The following is a 16208-nucleotide window of genomic DNA, read 5'->3' as shown; positions in this document are numbered from 1 at the left end:
GTTTTTGTACATGGGAAGAATAGTAAGGTCCAAATTTGGCATTGGGACATGTGAGAAGAAGGCAGGCTTCTGGGGAAAGGAGATAGAAAATGTGGAAGAATTTGCAGCCTTCGGGTAAGGGGGCTTCCTTGGAAATGACATCCTTCAGCAATGCCCAGATCTGACTTAAAGCAAAGTGAGAAAAAAAGAGGGAGGATAATTCTAGGGGAGAAGGTGCAAACCAGTACAGGGATGAAGAAAGGCTTGGGTTCTAATTGGAAAGCTTGTGTTCTGTATTTCACTCAGGAGCAAGAGGAGTAATCAGATGGGTTGAATTAACTCATCTCATAATCCCAAACGGAATTCAGTGCAAAGATTTCAGTGTCAGGCACTCAAAGGCTCCAGATGTCTGTCTATTGAAGGTTTATGGAAATAATTGCTGCTATATGGAGCAAAGGCAGGTGCTGCAGGCTGCCACTCCAGGTGGTGTCTGCAGCCAGGTCAGCATGGTTGAGCAGAAGGTTCCAGACAGAATGTGGGAAAGAGTAGAAATCCTTTGGAGAAGTATCAATTTGGCCCAGAGTCCCATACCCATCTGTGTGTTACCAGAGCCCCAACCTAGGAACACATGGGTGCAGAGCTGCTGTTCTACAAATGGCTATTAATTAAATCAGGGCAGGTTATTGCATTAGTTTCTTGGCAGCTTGGGATGTGACTTACGGGATGGGGAACTTTCAGAAGACAAATAGAGGGCCCCAAGGCAGCTAGTGCCTTGGTGGTTTGGGCACCTGGGGGATAGAAAGGGAAAGGGAATTGAGATCTTGAAAAGAGAACCTCAGAGGCACACATTGATGGGAAAACTGTCAACTTTCATGTCTTTGTCAAAAAAAAAAAAAAGTGCATAATTATATTTCTATGATTTCGAAATGCCTGAGTTTTGTTGTTGCTGTAGTTTTTTTGGGGGGTTTTAAATTTTGTTTCTTTTTACTGGTTAACTGTGGGTGGGGGAGATACATAACTATCTCTCAATAGGGGGTATTCTTGGTTTAGGTGTGAAAGTTAAGTTTTGAGTACTGCCTCTTGCATTGCTGATGACTTAACTCCCATGGCCCCTGCTTTCCAACACAAGCAGCACGTCTCCGTCATCTTGGCAACTAAGAGCACCTCACCACCCGCCCTCGTCTCACCCGCCAATGCCATTAGGAGGATCCTAACGCCCTGGTTGATGTGGGATCTAGGGGCACGCACCACCTGGGGAAAAATTTCATTCTCTTCAGAGATTTCACTAAACCCCCACTTTTAAAGCAGTGATATTCTGGAATTTTCTTCAGCCTCAAAGAAAATGAAGACCATGAGTTCTGATTTGACTATAAGCAAAGATTCCTGGATTTGTTTCTGACTCACTTAGATAATGAACAGTGACATTTCAGTGCTAGTAAAACTGTGGAGCTATTTTTTCCCAGTCTTCTTTTCATACATCCACAGTTGGTGGCTTCTCACATTCCCCTGTAGCCCCTCACCTATCTCTGGGCACAAGCAGACATCTTTGTAGGGGTCCGTTAATAGTGGATTGCTTCACACTCTTACCAGGTAGGACCATTATATTTTTTCATTTCATACACACATTCTAGACACACTTTAAGAAGAATGACTTCTACTTAATCTGCCTTTCCAACACTGGTGACACTTTCCAGCAAGACAGTCTCTGAGACTGAGGGACATGGAGGTGAGATGGGGCAATAGATAGCCAGATGTTCAGAAGGAGGGAGGCTCCAGCTGGCTCCCCCAGGTCACTTCCATAACTTAACCACACCTGGAAATCTGTTTGCTGCTTGAAATTCAAAGCCATGTGGTGGTGACTAGGGAGCATAGCCTGACAGATAGGCGGGGCAGGAATGGAAGAATTGGTAAGGAAACTGTTTTCCTCTCCACTTCAGAGAGGATTGTGCAAGAAGTGAACGTATCAGTATAGATGGAGGGCTGCCTCTTTTCCAGGGCCTCTGAAATTTTAGGGGGGTTGCTTTTGAGATTGATATTTAGGAGAGAGGTCTACTCTTTGGGAATTCAGAGCAGTTCTTCTAATCGACCTTCAATTCTTTCTCCTTCTACCTGATCTCCAAGGCTTCTTTAGTCGTCCTTTTCTGTGATTCTAAAACCCACCCCCTTCACTCTCCACATCTTCCTTTAACATCTCTGGCAAATATGTGGCCCACCACATACTCTCCCTTCCTCCAACAGAACATACTTTGCCTCCTTCACAACCTGAAACCCCAATGCTTTCCCTCCACTCATCCCATCTTGCTTGATGTCGTCTGCATTCTCTGTTCCCCTCAATCATATCTTATTGTTTTATTCTCTATTTGGAGACATTATATAAATTTGCTTTCATATTTGCCCAAGTGTTGAAATCATCAGCTCACCTAGACCATATGCTTTGCACAGCTCTCAGAAGTGAGGCCTGGGCTGTATGTGCACTTGCCCCCACTGACCTCACCCCAGGATTAAGTAGAGTTCTGACTCATAGTAGATGCTCAGTGATGTCCTGTGAATAAAAAATCTCCTTCCATAATCAGGTTTAAAAATAAAAACCAGAAGCACGTGGCTGTCAGGAATTGGTGGCTTACCTGACTCAGGTACAGGAAGGTGACTCGGGGCCTGGCTCAGCAGTTTCCTGTACTCATGTTTGGGTCTCTCTTCTCGCGGCAGGAGGATGAAGTGGTGCTCCAGTGCATCGCCACCATTCACAAGGAACAGAGGAAGCTCTGCCTGGCAGCCGAGGGACTTGGGAATCGCCTGTGCTTCTTGGAGCCCACTTCAGAAGCCAAGGTGAGATCGCTTGTCCACCCCGCACCTTCCTCCAGCTTGGCGCCTGACATAGTCATTTAGGGGAGATAAAGCTGGGAGATGGTGATGAGGACAACGTTCGAAAGGACACATTTATTTTTAAAACAGGAAGCAGATCTGGTTTAAACCATAACTCTCCGCAAGCCTAGGAACTGTTGACGTAGGAACCCAGAACACTATGAAGAATTAGAAGTGCTTTGCCTGTCAGTGTTGTCCAGGACCCTGGGGAGGCTTTGAGCTCACTGTCAGCGCTGACCGAGGAGGTCCTCTTAACACTCCCAGAACGCCTTTCTGTTGCTGTTAATTCCTAGAAATCTGAGTGCGTGTTCTTTACTCCCTGCTGTCATTTTATTGCTACAGAGACTCACAGATGCCTGAACCTATGTTTCACAGTGAGCACACCCCTTTCACTTCTGACCGCGCTGAGATTGTTGTAACTGTCTGCCCACTGTGACATGAGGGCAGAGAGTAATGTTTGCACTGGTCTCTGCCTGCATGGTGGCAATAATGCTGTGTCTCTTCAGCAGAACTTTTCTTTCTCCGTTGTCAGGCTGTTTCTGCTTTTCAGGATCTGTGTGTCAAGTGGATCTATGTGCTCAGCATTCTTGCAGTGCTTTTCCATTCTGGGAAAACCTCTATATCCGTCAGGGTTCTCTAGAGAAACAAAGTCAACTGGATGGATGGATGGATGGTGGGCAGATGGGTGGATGGGTGAGTGCATGGGTGGGTAGGTAGGTAAGCAGATAAGTGTATAGAGATTTCTTTTAAGAAATTAGCTCATGCAGTTGTAGGGGCTAGTGAGACTGAAATCTGTAGTTAATATCAGTAGGCTGGAAACTCAGGCAGGAGTTAATGCTGTAGTCTTGAGGTAGAGTTTCTTCTTTTCCAGGACATCTCAGTTGTTCTGAAGGCCTTCATCTGATCGGATGAGGCATACCGAAGTTATCAAGGCTAACAGCCTTTATTTAAAGTTAACTGACTGTAGATGTTAATTACATCTACAAAATACCTTCACATCAAAACCTATAGTGTTGTTTGACTGAATAACAGCACAATGGCCTAGCCAAGTTGACATAAAACCCACCATCACACCCTCTAAGCTCAGGTTTTCTCATAGAACCTTTTTTTAAAAAAAACAAAAATCAGAAATTGGTAACATTTTCCAAAAGACCCACCTATTGGCATGCCGTTTTCCACATAAACATATACAACACAGACATGCACAGAGAGTTTGGCTAAAACCTGGAACACCAGATGTCCAGGGTAATGGCCACATCCCCCAGAAGCCCCTTTTGTACATCACTGCTTCTCCCTCCCCTGTGTAGGTCACTGATCCATGAGGATGGACGAGAGCCAAAGTCCCATTAAAATATATGGGATGGAAGAGAGACAAGGAAGATTTTTATCTTTTTAAAGATCTTTGACTTGATTTTCCTAAGGCCTTTTCTCATTTGCTTTTGTTCTTAGCTAGGTTTTTTTTTTTTTTTTTCTCATTCCCAGCAGTCTGCGATAACAGGAAGTTCATTAGATTAGAAGTCAAGAAGTTAATTCTCAACCCTGAGCTACTCATGTGACCATGAACAAATCAAGTCAGTCACTCATGTTTGCAATTTTCTCATCTGCCAAATGAGATGCAGGACAATCCAATGGGAAGTGTATTGACCTAAATTAGAAAACAAGTGATATCCTTTTCTAGTCATCCATTGAGTAGGGTATAGGGCAGTGCTTTAGGGCAGCAGTTCCCATCCTTTTTTGGCACCAGGATCCAGTTTTATGGAAGACAGTTTTTCCACGGATGGTGGGAGATGGTTTCAGGATGAAACTGTTCCACCTCAGATCATCAGGCATTAGATTCTCATAAGGAGCGTGCAACCTAGCTCCCTCGCACAGTTCACATTAAGGTTCATGCTCCTATGAGAATCTAATGCTGCCACTGATCTGACACGAGGCAGAGCTCAGGCAGTAATACTTACTCACCACCTGCTGTGCAGCCTGGTTCCTAACAGGCCACAAACTGGGTCTGTGGCCCTGGGGGTTGGGGACCCCACTTTAGGGCACAGGCTCTGAGCCAGACTGTCGGAGTTGGAATTATGTTTCTACCACTTGCTGGCTAAACCAGGACCTTGGACAAGGTACCTCACTTTTCTGAGCTGAGTTTCCTCATCTGCTTAATGGGAATTTAACAGTAACTACCTTATAAGATTGCTCTTAGGATCAAATGGGTTAGTAAATTGCCTCGTGCATTGTAAGCTTGATAAAACCATTGGTTATTATGATTTCATATTGCACAAGATATTTAAACTTGGACTTAGTTTCTTGTTCTTTAAGGAAAACTAATTATCTTTCAGGGGGACTGTGAAAATAAAGAGAAATAATAATATATATAGCACATAGTACTGAACTAATACAGTGTACTTAATAGCTAGAGTTGATAATAATGCTAAATATAAAGTTGTTATCCCTTTTGACTTGCAAGGTCTGATTTTGTGTAAAAGACAGAATGATTACGGATCAGCCCCTGAACTTACAAAATCTTGAGTTTAGAATGAAAGTCTTGGAATTACAAATTCATTTAACTATCAAATTAGGTAATTCTATAAATATGGCTCTGGATTTATCGCTGTTTTACCCAAGCTGGATTAGAAACAACTGTGTGTTGTAATCTGAGAATGCTTTGTATCCCTCAGGCCATAGAAATGATAAGTCATACACTCATAGATGAATTGGGGATGAGGAAGTGTCTTTCCTAACGTCTGCTTAACTAAGTGATTGTTCTTATTTTAATATGTCATTCTAAATTTCAAACAAGCCTGAAGAATTTTAAAAAGAGATATGTGTCATCCATATTTTTACCACTTTGTCGCGACTATTTTCATTTGTTTTTCATTCTAGCCTTTGTCCACGTATACCTGCCTGTTTTCAAAGTTGTACTCATACTGGTTATTCAGACATTCTGTGTTTTGGGTTTTTTTCTTTAATATTTCAGCCAGTTCCATATTGCTATATGGTCTTCATGAATGGTCAAAAAATGATATGCATATGGTTTTTTGGTTTATTTTGGCTTTTGGGAGTAAATATCCAGGAGTAGAATTAATGGTGTCGGAAGCATGAACACTATTAAACTGCTTTCCCAAAATGATATACAAATTGTTTACAGTTGGCATACCCACCAGCCTTGCATGAGTGTGCCTGTTTTATATGTAGTATGAGGGAAGTGCACCATCAGGGTTCTCACAGAGAAACAGGGTCAAATTCACGGTAAGGACAGAGCAGATATTCAGAATTTCTTGTCACCATTCCTGGGAGCAGCCTGCTAGATGAACCCAGGTTCCGAGAGCTTCATTCTTTCCTGCAGTCATTTGCAACTATGCAAGCTTCTCTTTTGGCTGGCTGTCTTCTCCCTCATTACTAAATAGTTGCCCTAATTCTCTACCGACAAATTTCTCAACGAGCTGTGCCATTCTTAGGTTTCTTGGATCCTAATGTAAATCATGCAGTGAGGTGAGGAGGTATGTTTCCGAGCTTGGCACTGGGCATGAGGCACAGACATCAAACACCATTCTTCTCAGCTGGCTACAGAGCCTACTGGTGACCTTGGGCATTTCTAGGCAAGGGTATTTTAAGCTGGTCGAGACTCAGAGAAAATTGAGATGAATTCTATGGACAAGAAAGACTTCAGAGAAAAAAGAGATAAAGTGCTAAAAAACTATTCTTAGTGTTTGACCCTGAGAAAAGGAGATCATATGGAAGCAAAGGAGTGAGAGGATAGAAGAATAAGGAGCACGAGTATAAGATCATTAACACTTGCTGTAGACATGAAGACTAGCACTAGGGAACTCTCCTAGGACTTTGATTCCTGTATGTCATGGTCCACCCTTCCTTGAAGGTCTCCTGAAACTGCTATTAATTGATGGAAGCACTATTATTCAGCTCCCTTTCAAACAAGCAAAGGTTCAGGAATTTAAAGCTATCTTGTTTTGTTTAAAAAAAAAAAAAAAAAGTCTAGGGGCTATAACCGGAGACCCAGAGAAAAAGAGAGAGGAAGTGTTTCTTGTTCATTTTATCATAGCAAATGTTTATTTCCTTTCCTTTTTATTCAATAGAAAATGTGTTCCTAGGCACTAGGAATTTAATACTTTCCCTCTGGTCCTTCACATTATATCTCATCTATTCTGTATCTGCAGTGTCCACTTGAGGGGGTGGGGGAGGGTTTTTGGTTCAACTTTACATCCATACTCATAAGACACACATAGACCACTTGGCATCAGTCTTCTCAGAAGGACATAGGACAGGAACCATGGCTTGCGAGCTGAGATGTGTCAAGCACTGCATTTCGGCAGAAACCCCTATAGCAATTCAGGGGCTGGCTTCTGGATTTCCAATCCCCAGATGACAGCTCAGGTGCAAAGAGATGAGAGGGTCCACATCAAGTATGTGTGAGAGTTACCATGGCTTAAAAGCCTCATAGATCATTGGAGCCAACATATCTGCGATAATTCCATGGGCACAGCTTTTGAGGACTCCGCAAAGGCAGCCCCAGCTACAAGAGTCACTGCACTCCAAGGATATGCCTTTCTAAAATACGTATTGATAGTCTTCCCAATCCACATGCAGGCTATCAATCAGGGATCATTTTCACCACAAGCAATATACCCTGGTAACATAATTTACATACAAGTTGTATCAGGTGACCATGGGAACAAAACTGGAGAGTTAACTGAAGGTCAAATTCTCATGCAAAAGAATACAAAAAAATGTCATAACACTTATCCCCCAGTAATCTTCAATGATGACAATTATTTAACTACTACAGCCTTGTTAGATATACCCAGAACCCCAATATCCTTCCAAATCCCAACTTTCACCTTTCTTAATAGTAGATCATCATCAAGAAATGGGAGGAATATGGGAACTATTTTTTGTTTAAAATAAGTTTCAGGCCAGGCACGGTGGCTCACGCCTGTAATCCCACCACTTTGGGAGGCTGAGGCAGGTGGATCATGAGGTCAGGAAATCGAGACCATCCTGGCTAACACGGTGAAACCCCGTCTCTACTAAAAATATAAAAAATTAGCTGGGTGCGGTGGCGGGCACCTGTAGTCCCAGCTACTCAGGAGGCTGAGGCAGGAGAATGGTGTGAACCCAGGAGGCGGAGGTTGCAGTGAGCTGAGATGGCGCCACTGCACTCCAGCCTGAGCGATAGAGAGAGACTCTGTCTCAAAAAAAAAAAAAAAAGAAAGAAAGAAAGAAAAAAGAAAATAGTTTCAACAGATTAAGTTTTGTTTCATTGATTTTAAAGAAGAAGAAACAAAAATAGGTGGAGTAAAACAATTTACCTTAGTGCCCTTTAAAAAGCCAGTGGCATGTCTAAAGTCTTGGGGCTCTAGGTATTTAACAGTGAAGTCCCACCTCTTTTTTGAGGAATACTTCTGGTCTTACCGATCATGGCTTGTTCAAATTGAAAAATACAATTTTCAAATCCAATGGAAATTTTCATTTTATTGTTTTCATCTTGTTTGGAGAATGAAGGGGGAATAGTCTACTATTGTTTCTGAGAGTTATGTAGGCTCTCAAGACCCAGGATTAAACATTAGCTGTTGTGCAAACATCATTATGTAGATGACATAAATTAAGATTGCATCTTTGGCTAAAAATAACTTACTTTCTATTATTTTTAGATTCTTTAGCTGAGAAAGAGATTACTGTTTCCTCCTAAAAAATTAAGTCTGTGAAGATTTGCAGAGACAGGCTCATGCTAAGGTTGTACATCCCTCTTTGAACTTCTGATGTATGTTTGTACATAGTATTCTCTATGGACCTGAGATCTTATGAAAGACCAAGCTATTATAAAACTTAGTTTTTTAAAAAAACTCCCTTGTCATGTAATATGAAGAGATGTATGAGCTCAGATTTTGATTTTTTTTTTAACATTTATCAGACATCATGCGCTATGTCCCAAGTAATGCTGTGGGTGCTTACTGCTTTCATTTACTCTTTATGACTCTACAAAGCAAACATTACCCTCATTTACAAAGAAGAAAGGTATAAGAATTTAAACTGAGTTAAGTGACTTAATGAAGATTGTTCATTCCAAACCTGAATCACTGTCTAATTTCTGTAATATTCAGAAATAAAGAGTATCATGGATCCAACTTACATAAGGGTAAAGAAGGCATATTACTCCATGTAATTAGACTTCAAAAATGCCTGGGCACATCTCCATACCCCTCCCACAACTTTTCTACATCTGTCCTATGACTGTCTGGCATTCCTAAGTTAGAAATATGTATTTTGCTTAAATCAAACAGGAACTAGTAAAATGCAAATGCTGTGAGTGTGCCATAAAGCAGTGTTAAATTTTTTTACAGCTAATATTTTACAATATAAATGAGACTATCATATATTTTCTTCAAAGTAAGTTTCTAAAGGGATCTAAGGCAGATTACTATGTGCCTCTATATTGGGATAGAGGTACCCAGACACGGTAAGACTGGGGAAGAGGAGTGTAAAACATCTACTGCATTAATTTATGATAGTTCATCTGACTTTTCTTCTGCCTTTCCACCAGTCTGTGAGCACTGAAATCAAGGACTTTGTATAGCTGCGTATAGCACAGTGCTTAATAAACTTGACCCTGGAGTCAGACTACCTGGACTGGTAATTCTAGCTCCAACACTTAGCTGTGTGACCATGGGCAAATGACTTTACCTCTCTCTGCCTCAGTTTCTTCATCCTTCAAACTATACCTATCTCATAGGATTATTATGAAAATTCAATGACACAGGTTCAAAATTGTAATACGCTTTACAGCAGTTCCTAACACATCAGAAGTGCTATATTTAAGCAGTAGCTTTTAGTATCAGCACAGGGTCATACACATATTAGGTCCTCAGAAAATGTTGATTGGCTTAGTTAAGTTGCCCATGTACTGAATTAACTAATTCAGTTTTCAAAAGCCTAGATGTAAGGATCAGGAGGATATTTATGACTTTAAAAGTGACACATTAAGGAGAGTCAGAGGGAGTTAGATAAAAAGTGTTCATCAGTGAGTGGATGTTTTAAACAATGAATTAGTGAGATATCCATTTTAATTGTTACTAATTTTTATTTTAATTCTGATGTGCTCAGAGAACATTCTGTGTATCACTCCAATCTTTTCCAGTTTATGGAGACTTATTTTATGGCCCAGCATATGGTCTATGTGGGTGAATGTTTCCGGTGTCTTGAAAACATGGTGTGTCCTGTAGTTGTTGGATGTAGGTTTTATGGATGTCAAGATGGTCAATAGTGGTGTTCAAATCTTCTGTGTCCTTACTGACATGTATCTACTTGTTTTATCAATTATTGAGAGAAAGGTGTTAAAAACTGTGATTGAGGATTTGTCTCTCTTTAGTTCTGTCACTTTTGTTTCATGTATTTTCTATTATTGCATGTGTATTCAGAATTTTTGTTTTTCTTGATGAATTGATCCTTTTGTCATTAACAAATTGTCGTATTTGTCCTTGGTCTTACAATATACTTTGACTGATATTAGTAAGCCATAAGCTTTCTTAAGCTTACTGTTTATATGGTACATCTTTTTCATTTGTTTTTACCTTATGTATTTATATCTTTACATTTAAAATGTATCCCTTATAAACAACATATAGGTAAGTACTGTTTTCCTACCCCATTTTACAATCTCTCATGTTTAATTGGAATGTTTTATTCATTTACATTTATTGTAATGATTAGATACTTGGGTTTTAGTTTACCTTCTTGCTATTCTTTTGTCTCCTCTGGATTTTGTTCTTTTTCTCCTTTTTTGCCTTTAAAGAAAATAAAGTTATGTCATTTTATCTTCTCTGTTGGCTTTTTAGCTCTACCTCTTAGTATTATTTTTGAATACTTTATGTATGTATTTATTTATTTATTTGGAGACAGAGTCTTGCTCTCTCATCCAGGCTGGAGTGCAATGATGCAATCTCAGCTCACTGCAACCTCTGCCTCCTGGGGTCAAGCAATTTTCCTGCCTCAGCCTCCCAAGTAGCTGGGATTACAGGCACCTGCCATCAGGCCCAGCTAATTTTTTGTATATTTAGTAGAGACGGGGTTTTGCCATGTTGGTCAGGCTGGTCTCAAACACTTGACCTCAGGTGATCCACCCGCCTCAGTCTCCCAAAGTGCTGGGGTTACAGGAGTGAGCCACCAGGCCTGGCCTTGAATACTTTTTTTTTTCTCTCTCTCTTTTTTTTTTTTTTTTTAGCAATTAAAATATAAATCGTTAACTTATCACAGTTTTCCTTGCATTCATATTTATACAAATTCCCTTATATCTTTTGTGCTATTATCGTCAGGGATTTTATTTCTACCCATTATAAAATGTGTAACACATTTTTATTTTTGTTTCAAAATGTCAATAGTCTTTTAAAGAAATTAATAAAAGGGAAGAATAACCTTTTATAATATTAATGTATTTGCCATTTTCAGTGCTCTTTTCTTCTGTCCTCTAGATCCAGATTTCTATCTGGTAGCATTTTCCTTCAGCCTTAAGGATATTCCTTAGTGTTTCTTATACTTCAGGTCTGCCGGAGACAGACTATCCAAGCTTTTTTTCCACTGAGAATGTCTTTATTTTGTCCGTTTTTGAAGGATTTTTCTCTGGATATAAAATCACTATTTAGTTTTTTTTCTTCTTCTTGCAGCACTTTGAAGATGGCATCTTATTGCCCTTTTGCCTCCATTGTTTCTGATGTACAGTTAGCTCTCATTTTTATCATCATTCTTCTGTGTGTAACAAACCTTTTCTTCTGGAAAGTTTTAACATTTTTTTTCTTTATCTTTGATTTCTAGCAATTTGGTTTTTGTTGTTGTTGTTGTTGTTGTTTGAGATGGAGTTTCACTCTCGTCACCCAGGCTGGAGTGCAATGGCGCCATCTCAGCTCCCTGCAGCCTCCACCTCCCAGGTTCAAGCAATTCTCCTGCCTGAGTCTCCTGAGTAGCTGGGATTACAGGCACAAGCTACCACACCTGGCTCATTTTTGTATTTTTGTAGACAGGGTTTCACCATGTTGTCCAGGCTGGTCTCGAACTCCTGACCTTGGGTGATCCTCCCACCTCAGTCTCCAAAAGTTCTGGGACTACAGGCATGAGCCACCGTGCCCAGTCAGGTTTCTAGCAATTTGAATTATGCGTTTGAGGGTAGGTTTTCTTTAAATTTATTTTGCCTGGATTTTGATGAGCTGAGCTTTATGGATCTTTTGGTTGTTTTCATTAAGTATAGAATTTGGGGGACATTATTTCTTAAAATATTTTATCTGCCATATTTATCTCTCCTGGGACTCAACTATTTATGTGTTAGATTGTTTTATATTGTTCCACAGGTCACTATGACTCTATCCATTTTTCTTCAACTATTTTTTTTATCTATGCATCTGCCTGAATACTTTGCATTGACCTATTTTATATTCATTTTTTAAATGTACATGTGCTAGTAACCTCCTCCAATGAATTTATTTCAGGTTTTATTTTTAAATTCTAAAGTTTCCATTTGTTTCCTTCTAAGGTGTTTTTGTTTATTTTCTAAGGTTCTCTCTCCTCCATTATTCTTTCTCCCCTTCCATTATATCTCTCTTCTCCCATTATTCCTATTTTTTTGGTAAATTCATTAATAAATTTATAATCATTATTTAGATCCTTGACTACCAATTCAACATCTTGAATGTCTGTAGGTCTGCTTCTAATGACTGATTTTGCTCTTGGTTATAAGTCACATTTTCCTATTTCTTTTAATATTTAGTATTTTAAAATTTTATACTGAACATTGTAGATAATATTTTATAGTTATTCTGGTTTCTGTTGTCTGCCCCCTGAGGAATATTGTATTTTGTTGTAGCAGGCAGTTAAATTACTAGTGTGTCTCTTTCATCTGGTGCCAGCTTGCTCCATTTTAGTTTTGCCCTTAGTTCTAAGGTACTGTTCCTGGTCTCCAGATGTAGTCTTTTGGAGTTTTAATGAAAAGCCTGCAGTATTTCCTAAACCCCTCTAAATAGCCAGACTTGAAAACCAAATTTTGACATTCCAGAAATAAGTAGCTATGGAAACTTTTGCTTATTTTAAGCATTTTAGCTGTTGCTTTCTAGCAATGCTATCTTATATAGCTTATGAGTTGGCAAACAAATTGAGGGGAATTTGTATACTGATCTTGGGTTTTATTCATCTATGGTAGTTTCTTCCTTTCTAACATTTCTCCTCTTCCATTTCCAGACATTCTGGTAGCCCCAGACTCAAGTCTTTTACTTCCTAGAAGCCTTTTTCTTGACATCCTATCCCCATGGATCCTATGAACAGGAGAGTACCCTTAGAAGAAAATTTAATTAAATGTGTATAGCACCTGATTCGCTTCTCATCTTTAAAAACTAACACTCCTTCCAGTTCTAGATTGCTCCCTGGTGGCTTCAGTCATTTATTTAAATATTTATCCAGAATGTATAATTGTTATTAGCAGGAGGATTATTTTTCGATAGGTAGTTCCACTGTTACCTGAACCAGAACCTCATCAGTGAGTATTCATTGCGCTTTAAAAGAAGTTGAGTATTTAAATGAAGAAGAGAAAAAAAATGGTGGTTGAAGTAGAATTGAAGTTTTATAAAGAAAAAGTTTTAAAGTTGTAAAGAAAAAGTTTTCTTAAGAGACACAAGCATGTTTCTATGGAGAGAGGAAAAGGGCCCTGGAAAAGGAGAGAGAAGGTTCCAAAAGATAGAACGATAGGCATATGCATAAGATAGAACTTCCTTTTGCTTATGCCAAAGCTTTACTCAGTTTAATTCCTTCTCTAATAGATGGGCACTACTAGAGAGGGAATTAAATTGTGTATGGCTCTGGCATATACAAAAGAAAAGGTAGGTGATGAGGACACAGATTTTGAAGTAGCAAGGATGGGAGCTGAACATGTATAGGGACTTACTGCTGAAGGAAAACGTAGACTTGTAATCATTGTATAGATTCCTCATGTGAACAGGAGATGAATAGGCTTGGATTACATTGAATTCAGGTATGGATAACAGAATTCATGGGGTGGCAAAGGGATCAAGGTTGGAGGAGTCAAGTAGGATGCTAGAGTTACAGGTTTTAGCTGCCTGTAACTGGCTGGCGTATCATTGAGTGAAATGGGGCATATACTGGGGAGGGATAAAGGAAGACCAGGAGGAGGTGATGGAATTTATTCACTAAACTTTAGTCATGTGGAATTCAAAAAGCCTATAAGACATCCAACAGAAAATTTTGGTAGGCATCTGTATATATGGCTTAAGAGTTCAAAAGAGTTCAAAACATTGCATGGAAGTAATGTTCAGGAGTTACTGGCTTAAGTAACTCCTTAGTAAAGGAGTTAGTACATCACACTATGAGAGTGAATACAGAAAATGTGTATTAAAAAGAGAGGAGGGTCTGGGAAATGCCAATAATTAAAAATGAATGGAGAAAGAGAAACGATAAGAAGGAACATCCCGGGAGATCAGAAAAGAAGTAGGTATGTGTGTCACAGAAGTCACAGAAATCAAGAGAAGAGTGTCAAGAAGGAATATAGTCACAGGATAGAATGCCACTCGGAGAAGATGGCATGTCCATTAGATATAGTGACATGGAGGCCAGTGGGAACTTTGAAGGGAGCTCTTTCAATGGCATGTGGTGAGGACAGAAGCCGATTTAGAGAACTTGAGGGGTAAGAAGAAAGTAAGAAAATAAAGACAACCAGTGAGGCATCTCTGAAAGAGAATGATAGCAGGACAGAGTCTTAGAATGGAAGGATTTTTGTAATAGGAAAGGCTTCAGAATGTTTAAATGCTGAGGGGAGGATATATGTAGAAAAGAAGAGAGAGAGGAGATACAGGAGAGGGGAGAGGTGGTTAGTGTGCAAAATTGCTGATATGGTGGAAAGGCCTGGCATTAAGAACATAGACAAGCAACTGACTTTCAAATAAATGAGGAACTCATATTCCACTGAAGAAGAAGGAAAATGTCAAGGATGAGGGTGAATCTGTAGGTTTTTGTGCAGAAAGTTTTGGAGTGAGCTGCCTAGAGAAGAGTAATGACATTTCCAAATAGTGTGAGAGCATAGGGTTGAAGACCACTTGAGGATGGTGACCATGAATTTTTAGTGCTACCTGTTTTCTAGATGGTGTCACTCTCTGCAGCAGTCCCAGCACAGCCATGAAGAAAGTGGATAGTTAAATTCAGCCAGGATCAAAGTGTTGCCAGGCAAGTATGATAAACAACAAAGGGGCAAGAGTTTAGGAGATTGGACCATAGAATCTTGGAATTTAAGCTGAATGAGGAAAGAACCAAAGATAGGAGTGAAGATGTATAAAGGGATATAAATAGTAGGGAGAGTAGTTTAATGAGTGAGCAAGCAAGTTGGAAGATGAGTAGATGGTTAGACAGTGGCCTGTCTCAATCAGAGGTCTCAGAGTAGAGGAATTTCATGGAAACAACCCCTAGGTGTATGACTATCAGAGGGTGTGACTGACGTGGAGTGTGCCAAATAACTGAGGAGTAGTAAGATGGAATATTCATTCATTAGTAGGTCTACTGTAGCAAATTACCGCAATCTAGATGGCTTAAAACAACAAATTATTCTCTTGCAGTTCTGGAGGCTAGAATTGGAAATCAAGGTGCTATCAGGACCATGCTCCTTCCAAAGTCTCTAGGGCGGGATACTTCCTTGCCCATTCCATTTTCTGGTAGCTTTAGGCTTTCTTTGGTTTGTGGAAGCATAACCCCAATCTCTGTCTCCATCTTTACGTGGCTTTTTCTCTGTGCATGTCTTTACCTGTGCATAGCATTTTGTTCTTTATATAAAGGACATCAATCATCTTGGAAGAAGGCCTCCATCTCAACTTCGTTATATCTGATAAGGTCATATTCACAGGTACAGGGGTTAGGATTTCCACATATCTTTTTGGGGGACATAAAACCGTATCAATATGAATATTCAAATCACTAGGAGCAGAAATGAAGAGAAGACAGATTTCAGTAAAGGAATAATAGGTCAGAGTACACAAACATCAAAGAGGAAGGGAGTGGAGGGTGATGTGGCCAGGTGTGTGAATCTTAGAGTTAACAGTTTGTGGAAGAATAATGATCTGAAACCACTGCTGAGCAGGAGAAGAACATAGGCCCCACCTTGTGAGCCTGAGTTATTTGGTGAGAGAATGAGTATCCTGTGATTGGGAAGTCCCCAAGGGAAGCAGTGTCCTTTGGGAGGAGCTGAGTTTCATTTGTTCAGGCTCGGAATGAGAAGTGGTGCTCAGGGAGAACTTTGGGACAGATGGCTGGGTGCAATGGGTCATGACTGTAATCCCAGAACTTTTGAGAGGCTGAGGCAGATGGATCACATGAGGCCAGGA

The 16208-nt window shown here is 40.0% G+C and overlaps 1 protein-coding gene across 2 annotated transcripts in view; it reads left to right on the top strand.

Moving 5' to 3' along the window:
• Positions 1-2691: 2691 nt before the first annotated feature.
• RYR3 (ryanodine receptor 3) overlaps positions 2692-16208 on the top strand; it is a 407410-nt gene continuing 393893 nt past the window's right edge. For both annotated transcript variants that reach the window (XM_030930996.1, XM_030930995.1), the window contains exon 1: positions 2692-2805. The gene's annotated coding sequence lies outside the window, so the exon portion shown is untranslated. The remainder of the gene's footprint in view (positions 2806-16208) is intronic.

This window comes from Rhinopithecus roxellana, chromosome 5 (assembly GCF_007565055.1).
Source record: "Rhinopithecus roxellana isolate Shanxi Qingling chromosome 5, ASM756505v1, whole genome shotgun sequence".
Classification (NCBI taxonomy): Eukaryota; Metazoa; Chordata; class Mammalia; order Primates; family Cercopithecidae; genus Rhinopithecus; species Rhinopithecus roxellana.
Note: the sequence above shows the minus strand (reverse complement) of the source record. Positions and strands in the feature narration are given on the sequence as shown.